The sequence below is a fragment of the Phalaenopsis equestris genome, unplaced genomic scaffold (assembly GCF_001263595.1).
Source record: "Phalaenopsis equestris unplaced genomic scaffold, ASM126359v1 Scaffold000803, whole genome shotgun sequence".
Lineage (NCBI taxonomy): Eukaryota > Viridiplantae > Streptophyta > Magnoliopsida > Asparagales > Orchidaceae > Phalaenopsis > Phalaenopsis equestris.
In genome coordinates this window covers 142,837-148,259 of record NW_018165243.1, presented here as the reverse complement: position 1 = coordinate 148,259, position 5,423 = coordinate 142,837, and the positions used below count along the sequence as shown (strand labels likewise).

The 5,423-nt window shown below is 30.6% G+C and overlaps 1 protein-coding gene across 5 annotated transcripts in view; it reads left to right on the top strand.

Moving 5' to 3' along the window:
* LOC110031368 (adenylyl-sulfate kinase 3-like) overlaps positions 1-5,423 on the top strand; it is a 21,788-nt gene that overhangs the window by 13,568 nt on the left and 2,797 nt on the right. The window lies entirely within an intron of this gene.

Sequence of the window (5,423 nt, the reverse complement as noted above, 5' to 3'; positions counted from 1 at the left end):
AGGCAATGTGAATTGCGGAGATCGGACACGTCGACTCTCCGAATTGCGAAGCTGGTGCGCGCAGGAGTGCGAATTGTGCAGAAGGCCACCCTAAGGCTCGGGAAGGTCCTATAGGAATCCATTTTGGGTTTCCTCATGTCGGTTTCATCCTTCTAAGTGTTAGAAGTCGATACCGCACACGCGAAACTCCAAAAGAGGACGGAAATAGGTCGAACTAAAACGAGGCGGGCACCACTTCTAAGGTTCTAAGATAGTCGCAGGAAGACCCCTAAGGCTAGATCCTAACTCCTACGAGGAATACTAGACCTCACGAAAATTGAGGTCAACATGTTATAATAAAGAACCTAAGAATTGCTTGCCATCTTGAAAATTAACCACCACAACATGACCAATCCCATTGCTCATTTGTTGACAAGTAGCCCAAAAATGTTGCAATTGTGGCTTGCAAATCCATTTTCCTAATATTTGTTATGGAGAATGAAACAAAGGGATCAAAGTTGAGCTAGATGCATCAATCCAGTTTCATTCATCCCTAATTTATGCTCATGGTTGAGAATGGACCAACAAGTTGGTATTTTTGCATGGATATATTTTCCAACTATCCAATGTGAGCTACACCACTAGCGCATGCCTTAATTGCTTGTTTTTAATGCAAAAAAGCAATGTTAAGCTAACCAAGTCATGTGAGTTAGAAGGAATGTGTCAAGTAGGTTGAGAATATTGAAGATGATGTGGCAACGAGGGTGTGAATGTGACTTGCTAGGAGAGAAGAGAGATAATTAAAAAAGAACTTCATTGAAATTTATTTCAACAGATTTAGAAAAGCTATATAGTTCAAATGCCATTTTAAAGATGTTTGATAATAAATCATGATGTTTAAGCTAGTGCATGCCATGCTTCATTGATTTAAATGGCTCATTATTTTATGATCCTCTCCCAAATGCTTTCATATCAGATTTAAACCAATAATTTTAGTTGTTTGTAGCAAGCGTTTGTATGACTGATCCCAACATGGTTAAAAATGTCTGACCATCAGGTCAACTCATTGGGAAATTATTAAGTGTAAAAAATGATATGGAGCAACATGCGGTACTAAGTATTGACAATTGAAATTAATGCACCAACAATGAAATGCCTTGCAAAAATGATTGAGTGGTCATCAACATTATGTTAAGATGAATATCAAATATTAAATTCAGCTCAAGTTTCAAAAAAGATTAATAGTATCCTATCAAATAAACTCATAAAATATAAATTAAAAGTACTACAATTAAATGATTTTTAGATTTAAAAATCTGTTTTAAAATAAAATATCTCATTACTCTTAAATAAAAGTTGCATTCTTCATCCTTTTTTTCATATGATAGAAAAAGTCTTAAGATTTATTAGAAGTAAATTTGAAGGGGGTCGGGAGTAATATTTCTTCATGTTAGGAAGTATTTAAGAAAATACCAGTAGTGCATTGTGGGTTTTGAAAATTCATGCCTTGGTCTCCCTTGAAGTCATGAGACAATTTTACATGTGTTTTGTGTCAAATTTTCAAAATGTGTATAGATTGAATGTAAGATACTACCCAAAAATTTTACTCTTATTATGTGAGGACTTTAAGATATGAAATTTGAGGTTTTTCATAGCTACAAGCCCCTATGGTTTATTACCTCTTTTGATAATAAGAGTGTAATTTTGATTAGGGCTAGTTATTAGGTGCTCAATATTCAACGTATAGTAGTTGGAATTTAAAGTTTAAGATGAAATTTATCATTGCGGACTTGAAGCAAATTTTATGGGGAACGATGATGAACTCAATCAAGATCTTATAATTTTATTATCCTGGGTTTTCATAATTATTAGTCTATTTAGTTAGAGGATGTAGTGAACCCACTTTGACTAAAAGATTTTTGTCAATAAGCAATGTTTGCTTCATTCAAGACACCCTTGTAGACCTGAGATGGATATTTATCTAAGAGAATAAATTTATCACGATCTTAGCAAACAGAGGGTTTTGTGTCTTTCCAAGTATACCTTATAAATTACTGCTCAAATAAACAAAGTTATTGTGAAACATACAAGTTACAATCATGATCATAATATAGTAGAGTTTGTTTGTCAACCATACGGTCAGAGGGCTCTCACAATAACTCTCTATATTATGAATTCGTTGGGTCAAATCACGTAGATAAACAGCAAGGGTAATATCCTTATTGACGCTAGATTATCTTGAGTGTAAACATGGAAGTATGCTTAATACCACATTAGCCCTTTTTGAGCTTATGTTAAAGTCAAATTCATCCACATTGAAAAATTGTTTTGGTGAGCTGATGAAATTTCTCTTGGCATCATATAATAGAATTTACTTATATAAAATTTTAATTTTTGAAAAATTTGTACTTTTATAATTTGACACTAGAGAAAATAAATTCTCTTCATCATTATAGTGCTTTTTTTATCGTTGTATTTGTCGTGCATAATTATAATTTAATTGAAGTTTATTGTTGAATGTTGGTAGAGCATAAGATTCGTCAACTCATATCCTCATTGGGACGAGAATCAGATTGGCCCAATGAGAGATTAGTCTTGTAAACTTTAATTCCTATGACAAGAATCGTTCTGGCCAATATGAGACTTATGACGCTACCTTATATAAAAGGCGACTGCTCAAGAGCGTACATTGTTCAATTATATTGAATTCGATTTTTAAGAAGAGAGATTTTACAAAATTAAAATTATTCACATTTTCCGGTAGCTTATATTAAGTTTGTTCAATTTTATGGAACCAAGTATTTAAGTGCTCAAAACATTCGTTAGAGCACATACATGTCTTTTAGTTGTCGAGTAAGCTTTATAGCGTAAGATTATTTGACATATATTTTAAATTTATGTTCACAGATTATTTTTAGACATTTAGGATAATGTCAAAACACATGAGGAATTAAAATTTTATTTGCACACATCTCGACGTGCCTACATAATTCACTAGTATGATTTTTTGTATGCTTTACGTGGTGCATTTGCAAATGCTTCAATGCCATTATAAGATGCATTTACAAACATTTTGATGCACTTGTATATTTTGTTTGTGTATTCTTATGCACTTGCACACTTGTTGATGAACTTTAAGATGTCTCAAAATGTTAATACATTTTAATAACATTTAAATTTATCAAAATCACACATTTTCAAGATGTTTGCACGAATTATGAGGTCTTCTCACATTCTATACAAAAAGATATATTTGAATCTAAGGTATGAACTACGAGCTAATAGCTTTTGGTCCTTGACTCTATATGGTCCCAATCTTGATGGCTCATAGGGGCTCATACTCATATCTTTGCTTCAATACAAATTGTTTGTAGACCTAAATCAATTTATTAAATAATTCATTATCACCCACCATATTCAATCATGATCTGCAATGCGGTGACGCTCGAGTTAATTACACAATTATATATATATCGATTAAATTGTATTCGGATTATATCGATCTCACAAGGAACTTGTTATTTTTCAAAGTAATTTAATTACTAGTCTACTAATTCTAATTTTAGTTCAAAAGGTTATTGATTTTGAGTTTTGTAAAAATTTTGAATCCAATTTTAAAGTAAAAGATTTAATAAAAAAGTAAGAGTTTTCTACTGGTTTGAAAATATCCTATGAATTGACTTTAGTATAACTTAAGTTTCTCTAAGTGATTGTTCTACTACAATTGGCAATCGGAGCCTAATATTTCTTATTCTCTTATGAGATATAACAAATATTGAAATTACATATTATAGTTAAGTTTTCTTAACCCTACAAAAACACCCAAATATCTATATTCCTTACATTGATTGTAAATATTATTGACCATTACTATTTCACAAAATAGTTATATTTTAACGTAGTTGTGTTTCTAGTCTTTTTCTGATAGTCTTAGATTACAATGATTTTTAACAATCAAAGTGGCCAATTTTAATGTAAATTAAGCAATGAAGGTTAAAACCTTTACATAGGCATTCAAAAGTTAAAGAAAGCAGCGTTGATTGCTCTAGATTTTAAAGAAAATCAATCCAAAGAAGAGCAAAATTTAAGTGTTGAACATGACTTGAAACACAAATATTTATTGCATTAAACTCCAAACAAAGTATTACAAAACAAAAGGGAATAGAAAAATCAGATTGATGAAATCCTCTCCCAAGAATAGATCGCCCTCTTATCTCCTCCCTTGCATGATACACACTTCCACTCACACTATAGACTATGGGATTGAAAACCTTGGCACTATAACAAGAAAATGCCACCCCTTCCCCCATTTCAACAGCCCCTTTTATCCAATTTTGGCAAAAATCAGAGTTGAAATTGTCAAAACGTATGAAAAAACTAAATAATGTAGGTTAACAGGGCTAGGGCATAGCGATTTGGTGTTGCGGCGCTCCAATAGGCATTGTTGCGCTACATTCTAGACTTCGTAGTGTCGAGCTATCGGTTTTAGATACTAGGTCGGTTACCTATGCGCTGCTACAATACTTTTATATATATATATATATATATTTTCAACTTGTTGCCCTATAAATTTCATGCACAACATTAAATAAAAACATTATAAAAAGTAGACAATAATATAATTTTATTCTTAAATATACAATTATTTTTACATACTTTTTACACTTAATAAATCCATCACACTTTTTTAATATTAATTAATCTATCATTATATAAATTTACTATATATATTTTATCAATTAGTTGATTCATTTTAATTATACCATATCATATATTGTTAATCTTTTGTTCTTCGACGTATCACACTTCTCACAACCACAACGGTTATAACACTTCTTTTCTCTTTTCATGATTTGGACTAGTTTCGCATGAAATCTTATTATCCAAATATTCATAAATTTTTTATTTAATTTTTGATTTTTTTTTTAAATATTTGTTTTTTACATTAGTGAATATGTATATTAATTTAATACTGTTCATTCTTATGTCTTTCTTCAATGAACTTGTTTGTTTATACTTATTTATGTCATTTGTTTACAAAAGAAACAAATTTGGAATATATTATTGTTACCTTATTTAATTTTAGGTAAAGTAGTTAGATATTTATTCAGAAAATTTTCAACTGTTTGTTTGTTCAAATTTATAAATTTGTTTTTTAATGTTGTCTTTATTTAAATTTTAAATTTGTTTATCAACTGGTTGAAATGCTCGTCCAATTAATATAAACAAGTACAAACCAATTATGATTATAAAAAAAATTTAAATGAGCCAAGTATGAACACACGTGTGAGCGCAGCTCAAGCTTGGGTTGAACATGAACTACTTATAAAATCACCAAGTCATGTCTAATTCATGACATACTCTACTTGACTTGGCTGGATTACAACTCTAACATATGATTGAATTAGGCTTGACTCATTCTAGTCTAAAAATTATATATATAT